At 42.4% G+C, this 12,012-nt stretch overlaps 1 protein-coding gene across 5 annotated transcripts in view; it reads right to left on the bottom strand.

Annotated features, from left to right (window-relative positions):
• The window catches only part of LOC138757563 (transmembrane anterior posterior transformation protein 1-like), a 142,958-nt gene that overhangs the window by 91,703 nt on the left and 39,243 nt on the right, over window positions 1-12,012 (bottom strand). The window contains exon 1 of one of the 5 annotated variants that reach the window (XM_069925125.1): window positions 5,573-5,651. The exons of the other annotated variants lie outside the window; for them this stretch is intronic. The gene's annotated coding sequence lies outside the window, so the exon portion shown is untranslated. Of the gene's footprint in view, window positions 1-5,572; window positions 5,652-12,012 lie in introns of those variants that run through there. 5 annotated transcript variants of the gene reach the window in all.

Here is a 12,012-nt window from a genome sequence, read left to right as displayed (position 1 = left end):
ATGAGGAATTTGAAGGACTGGGCTGGATGTGCCTTTGTTGGAGCACTATCCAACATTCAGACCATTTTGTTGTTGTTGGCACCTTTATGAACAATCCAGCCTGTCCCATTCTTCTGCCCTTTCCTCATAATTAGCAACTAATTACATCTTCAAAATACAGGTATTCACTCAATATGACCCAGTCACATTTACATTGGATAATGATAATCGGATTGACCAACATAGCATTTTCAGAGGGCAGTTCAGAGACAACTACATTATTATGTACACAATCACAATTAGACCGCAACAAAAATGCAGGGCTCCTTCTCTGAAGGTCATTGATGCACAAATGTTCTTTCTGTAATGGAATGGGACATTCAAGTACAGTACCTGGAATCTGCATTTAACAGACATGAAAATGTTGCTCTAAACTTGGGTAAAAATCATGGCAGAACCCAACCATATCCACAAGAAATATTAATAGAGTGGATCCAATAAACCAATGTTAAAATTTATCTGGAAACATTCAATTCATCTGCCACCTATCGGTTACCTGATAGTAATTCTGAGAGTTCTTAAGAACCATTAACAGTCCAAGCTGAAAACATTATCTTCAATTTAGTTTTAGAATGCAACTCAATTTGCAGATATAACTTATGGTGCAAATTTTAAATTCAAATGTTCAACATTTGTTGAAAAATCACACAGCAGCAGCAGCATTTGAAATTAATTTCCTTAAAGCTTGTTCCATTCTGTTGCTGCACATTGACAGCTTTTTTCAAAGTGGATGAAGCAGACAAAAGAAGAAATAATTCCTTTACAATATAGCAAGAGGGCAGAAGCTCAGATAAAAGGGAGTGAGGAGAGGCACGACTGGCAGGGGGAATAATTGGGGGAAAAAGTAAGAAGCTAGGAGGTGATATGAGAAAGACACTGATAGGAGGACAGTTGATCATGGAATGAAAGGAATGGGTAGGGAGGAAGAAAGGTCAGGTTGGGGAGGCGGGTGAGGAAAAGAAGACGAGGAATCGGGCCAGAGAGATCAGGGAAAGCAAGTGGCATGAAAGAAAATGAGAGGAAAATTAAGAGGAGACTTTGACCATCTCAGAAGGCCAGACGAAAGGTGGCAAAGACTAAATTATGGAGGCCAGTTGCTGTTGATTGCTATCATGTCACAATGATCATTTTTCAGTGAATAAGCTATTTATTACATCTCCTCCATCTAGATAATACCTGTATATGATTTCTTTGAATAGTTAAAAATGTTCTGCTTACAGCATCTGGATTACAGGGAGAGATTAAGGAGACTGGAACTTTATTCATTGGAATGTAGACGACTGAGAGGGGACTTGATTGAGGTATTTAAAATTATGAAAGGAATAGATAGACTTGACATAAACAGACTCTTTCCCCTGAGGGCAGGGGAAGTTGGAACAAGAGGCCATGAGTTAAGGGTCAGGGGGCAACACTTTAGGAGAAATATTAGAAGTGGCTTTTTCACTCAGCAAGTGGTGGCAGAATGGAATGATTTTCCAAATGAGATAGTTGCGGCAGGTTCCCTTCTGTCATTTAAGAGAAGGTTGTATGTGTACATGGAGGTGAGGGGGTTGAAGGGTTATTGGCAGAGAGCGGGAGGTTTGAGCTTGAGGAGTCCTTCTAGTGAACCGGTGCGGACTCGAAAGGGCGACATGGCCTGTTTCCGCTCCGTAAATGGTTATATGGTTAATACCTTACCTTTTTCCATCAGAAATACTTGACAAGGGAAAACAGTAAATGCTAAAAAATTAGACAGATGCATACTTTGAAATACTTTTTGAATCAATAATATGATTGTTTAAGTATTAAAATTATTATGGATCTCGAAAAAAAACACAAAAATTTCTTATTATAGCAAACGGAATATTTTACGAAAAACCTTCAAGTGTATAGATGATCAAATCGGCATCCCACTATGCATTATTAAACTATTATATAAAGCAACATTAATGAGCAAGTGAAAGAAGAGAACACTGTTAATAAAATTATATACCTCAATTTCTGAAAGGATTGCATTCCAAAAAAAATTCAGTAAGCTGAAACCTTAGTTAGATATTAATGAGAAGTGCATTTATGATGCAAAAACTCTGGTGCTCAAGAACCTTGGTCAAAAATTCCTAACACTTAAAAACTACATTTATAGATCTGAAAATAACAAAGTTTCATCTCTTATAATAAAATCTGATGTACACATGTTCATAATGTTGTCAGTCATGCTCTTGCCAATAACCAGATATCCCAGGATAATGTTTTATATCAATGGCCTGTCTCAGCAGCAATCTAATTTAGCACAGCTGTCAATATAATGGCTATTCTTCAGACAATATCATTGAGTAAAGGGAAGAGTAACATGATGATAACATTTAATAAAAGCAGCAGTTATCCAGGCAGAAGACTTTGATATCCCTTTACTGCATTTGAGGTCTCTGAGAAGTAGATAAAAAAAATGATTAGGCTTAGTCATACTTCACATTGCCTCTAACAAAGGCAAGGCCGCAAAGCTGGGAGCAATTTTCACATTCTACGAGTTGAATACTCAGGAGAGCATCCTCTTCAAAAGCTCCATCTCATCAATGATAAACACCAATGTTTAGAAAAATAGCCACCTTATTTGAGATCAGTTCCAAGGGGAAGATTTGCTTCTCCTTTTGCAGCTATATTTGCTGCCTCTACCGCAAGACAATAGTATCCAGATATACAGGATTCTTGAAATGTTCAAACTCATCATAGCATGCTTTGAACATAGCCCCCCTTTTACAGGCTCTTTTTCCATTCCCCCATCATTCTTTCAAGTCTTGCCATTACTACCTTTATTTTCCCTGGATCATCATCATCTAATTAAATGTTTAACCCAGTTTTCAATTCTCTAATTTTCCAGAAAAAAATGCTGGCGCTGCTGTAATGGCAGCACTGCTGCTGGTAAAAACCTGGTAGAACAAAAAGCGAAGACATCACTGCTCTGAAAGGTTCAACTGCCCGCTCCTAATGGCAATGGCTCTGTACAGGCTTTAAAGCTTTAAATGGCCTGCTAAAGGAGCAGACTGTATTTGTAAGTAAAATTCTGCAACCACGGAGGTCTGCACAGCAGTGGCCACAAGGGGTTGCAGTCTCTGAAAGTGCAGTAGATTGGCGCACGGCATCAGAAATGGGAAGAATACCCCCATTTGAGAAGAAGATACAGAGATGACCCTACAGGAAGGTGACCAAGGCAAAAGACCAGGAGGGGTTCAGTGGCTGAGGGCCACACACAAGCTGCAAGTGACTTGCAGATGGGGTACCCAAAGGTGCTGTGGGCTGCTGGAGACTGGACTCATGGGAACCAGGTATTGGAAACAGGATTCGAGAGGGTGGGGAGGTTAAGTAGGGCTCCCAAACGACCTCAGGAGCTGAATGCTTCCTTATTGGGTTGGAGGTTTGGATCTAGAGCTTAGGTTGCTGATGAGTTGAACAGCATCTGTGCGGCTGTAGAGGCTGAGGGAGCATTAGAGGTGAATCCATGGACACTCAGTGACTCTGAAGGGACTCTTATTTTGCTTTGCTTTCTCTTGTTCTATAATGGGCAACAGGCGACAATTTGTCTGCATTAAGGTAGATGATTTCATGTTCTGTACTCTCAGGAGGAGCATGACACAGCATCTAGTGTAACGTCTTTCCGCGTCAGCGATTGGGACTGGGTTAGAATCCCATGCTGTCTGTAAGGAATTTGTATATTTCCCCTGTGGCTGCATGGGTTTTCCGGGGTTGGGGGGGCTCTGGTTTCCTCCCACTATTCAAAACATACCGGGGGGGGGGGCAGGTTAAATGGGTGCAAATTGGGCGGCACGGATTCAGGGCTGAAATGGCCTTTTACTGTGCTGTATGTCTAAATTTTAAAAAAGTTCAATTAAAATTAAAATTGACAATAAAGGAATTTTATAACAATCATGCCTTTTGTAATAAATGATGAACCATGCACATTAACATTCTACTGTAACTAATAGAATCTATTTCCAATAGTCAACTGTGTTTAATAGGTTCCTATGTCAAAGACCTGTTGCAAACAATAGCCCATTTCAGCACAACTGTCGGTCTTAAAATGGCTTGCAATCTTTAATGACACAGCTATATCTTTAATTTCAATCATCACATTGCTAATATCAATCTCTCTCTACCCTCTAGCATTAAGGATTATTTGTTGAAGCAAAATATGTAAATGGAGGACAAAATGTAAAGAGTCAATTAAATTTATGACAAAAAACAATTGCACTTTGGTGAATAGAGGAATACATAATCACAATCACTGTAATACAACTTTGGCATTTTAGATATACAGTACTCCATAAAATCTACATCAATGCCTTTCATATTTAGTGAAACCAATATTAATAAAGCCAATGATGCAAAAAGTATAGCATTCCCATTTGGACAAATGTGACTTATCTGAGCAGTTTGGAAACTGAGTGCCCTTAACCAATAAGATTGAAGATTGTTATTGAATAAATTACTTGCAATTCTGAACAGGGTAATATTTATTAAACTAAAGTTACAGGTACACAATCCTTTATCTGGACATCTAAAATCTGGAAAGCTCCAAAAACTGGCATTTTTTTCAGCAGAGGTGGGGGGGGGGGGGGAAGTGGAAGAGGGAGCGGTGGCAGCGTGTCTCGAGCGGGCGGGGGGGGAAGAGAAGAGAGATGGGAGCGTGACTCGGGCGGGCGGGGGAGAGAGATGGCAGCAAAATTGGAAGGGGGTGAATATGGCAGCACAATTCGGGTGGGCTTAAATCTGGGGCAGCTGGCTTTTGTTCTGAAATCCAGAAAAATCCGAAATTCGGAACACACTGTCCCCCAAGGGTTCTGGATAAAGGATTGTGAACCTGTACTTGTTAAGAATAAATCAAGTGCAAAATGGGTAGTGATGGCAAAGTGTAGAAGTAGTTTGGATCAAGAGAAATAAATAAGAATAGTTGAAAAAGATGGTTTTCAAAATCTCTAAATAATGAAAATCTGAAAGAATCCTACTCTATAATATTCAAATTTTTGATCCCAGATTTTAAAAAAATTTACAGTAATCAGGATTTAATCACACACAGTGCAACAGACAAACACAAACATCCACAAAGGTTTGCCTAAATGTATTGAATTATCGAAACAGCAAATCATATGGAGAGATAACATTAGCAAGCAGCTTGTGAAAGAAGCCTTCTCTAGCAGCATCATCATTTCCTGATATTGTTTTTCACTTGTCAGAAATTTCTGCTTGATTTCCAAATAATGAGTGCTGTTGGTCTCACTACTGTTTCTCAAATGCAATCTATGCCCAGATTAATTGTAATTGATACTTGCTCCACCTGGTGGCAATGCATTTAATGGACAGTTTCAATTTACTTCAGAAACAAATTACACCCCACATCAAATTCATAATAAAATTAAATTCAGATAAGATTCTGCCAATGCACATAAAACCATACTTTGTATTAATGTTCTATAAAACAATAATTATTACAATAAGGGAATTAGCATATCTAATTATGGAGAAAATCCTGAAGAAATTACGTTAAAAGATATATGTTCACCTGTGGCAGCGCACTCGCTCAAGGCGACCGGTCCCGTTTGTAATGCCACGTGGCAGGGAAGCCCTGGGAAGATGGCACTTGCAGGGTTTTCTTCCTCACTCAACCTCCCATGTGGCACGCGCCCCGGGCAGCGATTGTGACATCACACACGTGGTGACTGAACCAACACTGCCCTTAAAGGGGCACGCGCCAAATTCAAATAAAACAGTCGTTAACGACCCTCAGCGAGGTGGCTGTGCTTCTTACACTGCTCACCTGCCACATTGGTGACCCCAACGAGCCCAGATGTTTTTCTGGACTCTGAACCATGGATTCGGCAGAGGTTAACACTGTATCGATCAAGCTTCTCCCCTTCTGGACCCACCACCCGAGGACATGGTTCGGGCAAGCGGAAGCACAGTTCCAGCTTCGAAACATCTCCGCAGATGCTACGATGTTTTACCACGTCGTGAGTGCGCTGGACCAAGACACGGCAGCGAGGGTGGACGACCTCATCCACAACCCCCTGGCTGTGGGAAAGTACACCGCCCTCAAAGACCCGGGGACATTTGGGCTCATCCCCCAGCAATGGGGCTTCCAGATTCCTGCACCTGGACGGGCTTGGAGACCGCAGTACCTCAGCACTGATGGATGAAATGCTGGACTTAGTGGAAGACCACAAGCCCTCTTTTCTCTTCCGCCAAATTTTTATCGAGCAGATGCTGGAGGACATCCAGCTGCTTCTCACCGGTGAGGATTTCTCGGACCCACGCAAAGCTGCGGCCTGGGCGAACGAAGAGGGAGAATGAGGCAGCCCTCAACCAGGTGGCACGACCAGGAATCAGCCGACCACAAGCCGCCCCCAAGACCAAGGCGGAGGAGAGCCAGTCAACCTGGTGTTTCTACTATCAGCACTGGGGAGTGCAAGCCCGTAAGTGCCGACAACCCTGCGGGTTTTAGGGAAACGCCCAGGCCAGCCGTCGTTGGCCATGTGAACAGCCTCCTTCATGTTACGGACAAATCCACCAGCTGTCACTTCCTGGTAGACACAGGGGCCGAGTTGAGTGTCCTATCCCCCACAGCCTTAGAGACTCGCACCCGATATCGTGGTCCAACCATCAAAACCTACAGCACCCGCAGGGCACAGATCCAGATGGGCAAGGAAAAATACCACTGGAGGTTCATGCTGTTGGGGGCCGACTTCCTGAGGGCTCACTGTCTACTAGTCGACATGAAGGGGAAGAGGTCGGTCAACGCTCGGACGTTCCACTCCGTACGATTGGACATCGCAGACGCCTGCAAGCTGGAAATTTCCGCCTTAGCCGCTGCCAGGGATGAGTTCTCCAACATCCTCCATGAGTTCCCTGCCATCTTGGGAACCATGCTTCGACGACGCCCTGTCCCAGCACGGGGTCTTCCATCACATCGTCATGCAAGGCCCAGACAGCTGCCGCCCGAAAAGCTCCAGCAGGCAAAGGACTACGGGAGCTGGGAATCATCCGATGCTTGAACAATGCCTGGGCATCGCCGCTCCACATGATCCCAAAATAGTCTGGGGGCTGGAGGCCATGCAGGGACTACTGTCGGTTGAACCACTTCTGACAGGTACCCGGTTCCCCACATACAGGACTTCTCCTCCAACATCCACGGAGCACAGGTTTTCTCCAAAGTGGACCTCGTGCGGGGATACCATCAGATCCCAATGCACCCAGACGACGTGGGTAAGACGGCCATTATCACCCCCTTCAGCCTCTTGGAGTTCCTCCGCATGCCGTTTGGCTTAAAGAATGCAGCCCTGATGTTACGGCACCTCATGGATGCAGTGAGAAAGGACTTGGACTTTGCGTTCATCTACCTGGATGAAATCCACAACCCGTTTGCCCGACTGGCAGATTTCGGCCTTACGGTCAACGCGCCCAAATGCCATTTCAGCAAAGAGTCCCTCCAGTTCCTGGGGCATACCATTTCGGCAGCTGGGGCTGCCCCAGTGCCAGAGAAGGTGGTGGCCGTCCAACATTTCGCCAAACCCTCCACCCTTAAAGGCCTGCAGGAGTTCGTGGGGATGGTGAACTTTTACCATTGTTTCATCCCCAGGGCCACCTGTACCATGCTCCCATTGTTCGCGCTGAGGCCAACAAAGAAAAAAACTTATCCTGGCCAGAAGAGACGGACAAGGTGTTCACGGTGACGAAGGAGGTCCTTGCCAGCATGACGCTGCTGGTGCTCCCATAGCCGGTGGCGAACAAGGCACTCTCCATGGACGCCTCAGCTACAGCAGTCGGGGGGGAGGGGGGTGTCCTGGAACAATGGCTTGATGGACAATGCTGCCCGCTGAGCTTTTTCAGCAAGCAGCTGCGACCACCAGAGTTCAAATACAGCGCCTTCGACCAGGAGCTCCTGGCGCTGTACTTGGCCATCCACCATTTTCATTACTTCCTGGAGAGCAGGTCCTTCACAGTCTTCATGGACCACAAGCCCCTCACCCAGGCCCTGGCGATGGCCAAGGACCCGTGGACCGACAAACAACAGCGCAATCTCTCGTATGTCTCGGAGTTCACTATTGACATCCAGCACAGGGCAGGCAAGGATAATGTGGTGGCAGACAGACTTTCGCCATCAACACGCTCGCCCCCGGGTTGGACTACGCGCAACTAGCCCAGGCCCAGTGAACTGACACAGAGATGCAAGCCCTGCAGACCACCATCTCAGGCCTCGAAGTCAAGGACATCCAAGTACCCAACAGCCCGGACACACTGCTCTGCGACGTTTCAAAAGGTACGTCGCGTCGGGTAGTCCCACCGCAGAGGAGAGCGAGAATCTTCAGTCTGGTACATGACCTCGCTCATCCCGCGCTAAAGACGACAATGCGGATGGTTGTGGAGTGGTTCATGTGGCATGAGCTGAAGAAATAGCACATCACCAGCGACAGGGGGGCCCAGTTCACATCTGCTGTGGACTCAAATGGCGAAACTCCTGGGGGTCAAGCTCCACCACACCAAAGCCTCCTATCTGCAGTTCAACTGTTTAGTGGAGAGGTTCCACTAGTACCTTAAGTCCTCGCTCATGGCCGGACTGGGCAGACAACTACCCTGGGTCCTCCTCGGGATCAGGGCGGCACTAAAGGAGAACCTGCAAGCCTCGGCAGTGGAAATGGTATACAGCGCACCACTCTCCCTGCCTGGCGAGTTCTTTGGCCCGGAACCTGACACTGAGCCCTGGGACGCGAACCTGCTGGCGGACCTCCACAAGAGACTGGCCTCCCTGGACCCCCCACCCCCAGTGCACCACGGCACTCGGTTGGCCCACCTCCCCAAGGAACTCTACTCTGCCCAATTTGTGTTCATTCAGAGAGAACCACAGGCGGTACCGATACAGTGCCCGTACGAGGTCCTACACGGGTCCGGTGGAACCTCCACATTGGACTTTGGGGGGGAGGGAGGAACTTTTCACGGTGGACCACCTGAAGGCGGCCCATCTGGACTTGTCGCAGCCAGTGCAGATGGTCAGGCCCAAGCAACGGGGACGTCCGCCCAAGCTGTGAGACGGGTAGCCAATTCTGGCTTGGGGGAGGTGGGGTTGTGTGGTGACACACTCGCTCAGGGCGAACAGGCCCTGCTTGTAACGCCAAGCGGCAGGGCATCCCTGGGAAAATGGCGTTGTCAGGTGTTTCTTTCTCACTTAATCCTCCCACATGGCGCGCACCCCTGGCAGCGATTGTGACTGAACCAACTTAAAGGGGCACACGCCAAATTCAAATAAAACAGTCGTTAATTACCCTCAGCGTGGTGGCTGTGCTTCTTACACTGCTCACCCGCCACACACCATCAATTGCCAAAATAAATGACCAAAATTAGCCATGATGCTTGATCTAATGTACCGACAATGATTTAGAATAATTTTGTTATCTTCTTTTCATTATTTTCCCTACAAATATATAAACTTTTCCCCCTTTTCTACTCCACACTGCTTTCTCCTGTCCAATTTTCTTTGACTTGGAAAATGTAGTGGCAACAATTTGACAGAATGAGGTTGATCTGTTGTTACAATGGGCAGCACAAGTAGATATCATACAAGGATGTTATCATACAAGCACTTACCATCAATAGCTGAGACAAGGAAAGCAAGAGTGGGAGGTTATGGTAAAACATTGGTCAGGACAGCATACAGTTCTGGTCATCACAATAGGAAGACCATGACTGGATACACACAAACATAAGAAATAGGAGCAGGAGTAGGCCATCAGGCCCATCAAGCCTGTTCACCCATTCAATAAGGTCATGGAGATGAGCCTGCCTTTTTTTTGAATATTTTATTTAAATCAGCATACATATGAAAATATAACTATTAGCAAATTAAAATATTAGTGTTTACAAAAATGTTAATATATAAAAAAGAAAAAAATAACTGAAAGATACTACTAAGAACTTTTAAAAAACCCTAGACTCTCGTTCCCTAACCTAAACTAGTACCTATAACTAAAATCCAAATCTAAATATTAAATACATAGTAACATAACTATATATTAATTTGGATTGCTTCAGATATACTTAAGGATCCAAGAAAGAACATTTTTCCAAAAACTACTCATTTAGGGAAAACTTCACTGGTTTGGAGAATTCAAGACAAAAAAATTATAATTTTAATCTCATTATCGTAGCATAAGGGCTCCAAATTTGTAAAAATATAGAATATTTACCCCTTAAATTGTAAGTATTTTTTCTAAAGGAATACAACTTTGAATCTCTGTATGCCATCTTTCTCATGTTAATGAAACATCTAGTTTCCATGTAACAAATACATTTCCTTGCTATTACTAAAACTAATTAAACAAATTTTTATTGAAAAAATCTGAGAAGGATACTTAGGGAGTTATAGTTTCAAAATTTCCTAATAATAATAGTAATTCAGGATTTAACAGAAAAGCAACACCAGTAATTCATTGTAGAAACTTACTACAGAAACCCAAAAATAATGAACCTTTGAACAAGACCACGTAGAGTGAAAAGTTCCAACTTCTTTACCACATCTAAAACATTGGTCTGACATATTCGATCTCCATCTATTCAATTTCTGAGGTGTAATATATAATTGATGTAAGAAATTATAGTGGAGTAATCTATACCTTACATTACTCGGATTAGACTCAACTTCTTTACATAAATCTTACAAGTCCTGCTTGTCTATTGTTATACTTAATCTTGTTCCCATCTTTCTTTTGAGTTAAACAAACCTATTTTAGGTGTTTGTTCTTGTAACATCATATATGCTATTGAAATAAAATTTTTAGTCATTCCGTCAACTATAATTTGTTCTAAATCTGTAAGATTTTTTAAGAATCATATTAGATCCTAATCTCTCTCTCTTAAATAGGCTCTTAATTGAAAATAGCAAAACAGCATATTATTAGGAATACCATATTTCATTTTTAATCGATTAAAGGACATCAATCTATCATTATCATAACAATCTCCTGATTTTGAAATGCCCTTATTATTCCAAATATTCAAAAAGAGATGATCTTTTGAGAAAATTGAGAGGATTAATTAGTGGTGTTCTTAATGATAAAAGATTTCCATCAATTTCTAACTTAACTTTATTCCAAAGATTAAGCAAGTGTTTTAATATTGGAGTGCCTTTATCCACTGTTATTAATTTTGGTTCTCATTTGTAAATAAACTCTTCTGATAGAATTTCACCAATTTTATTTAATTCAATTTCCACCCAAGATGGTTTAGCTTTTACAAACAAAGATGCAAGAAATCTTAATTGTACTGCCTTATAATTATACTTGAAATTAAGAAGTTGTAATTCTCCCAATTCATATTTCCATGTCAACTTTTCTAATGATTTTCTTACCATTTTTCCTTTCCAAATAAATTTCCTAACTTGTTTATTTAAATCTTGAAAAAAATTGAGGTATTGAGATATGTAAAGTTTGAAATAAATATTAAATTTGTGGAGAAATATTCATTTTAATACAATTAACTCTTCCATTTAAAATAATAGGCAAATTCAAACATTTTTAAAAATCTTCATCTCTCTTCTTAAATATTGAATGCAATTTAATTTGTATTAATGTTTCAAATTATTATCAATATGTATTCCTAAATATTTAATCTATCTGTCCACTTAAATTGAACTTTTTTTGACATTGTGAATAGTCTCCCTGTACCGATTCCATTACTTTGCTTTCATCCCATTTTAATTTATATTCTTAAACTTTCCCACTCTATCAATTGACTACAAAGTCTAGGTAATGATAATTGTGGTTGAGTTAAAAAAAAACTAATACATCATCAGCAAATAAACTAATTTTATGTTCAATCTGATTTATTACAAACCCTTTCAACTTCTTATCATATCGAATCTTTTGTGCAAGTGGCTCTACAGCTAAAGCAAGCAAAGCTGGTGATAAAGGGCATCCTTGTCTACTTGATCTAGTTAAATTAAAAGATTGAGAC

This window comes from Narcine bancroftii, chromosome 3 (genome assembly GCF_036971445.1).
Source record: "Narcine bancroftii isolate sNarBan1 chromosome 3, sNarBan1.hap1, whole genome shotgun sequence".
Taxonomy (NCBI): domain Eukaryota; kingdom Metazoa; phylum Chordata; class Chondrichthyes; order Torpediniformes; family Narcinidae; genus Narcine; species Narcine bancroftii.
The sequence above is the reverse complement of the archived record's forward strand: the minus strand, read 5'-3'. Positions and strand labels throughout refer to the sequence as shown.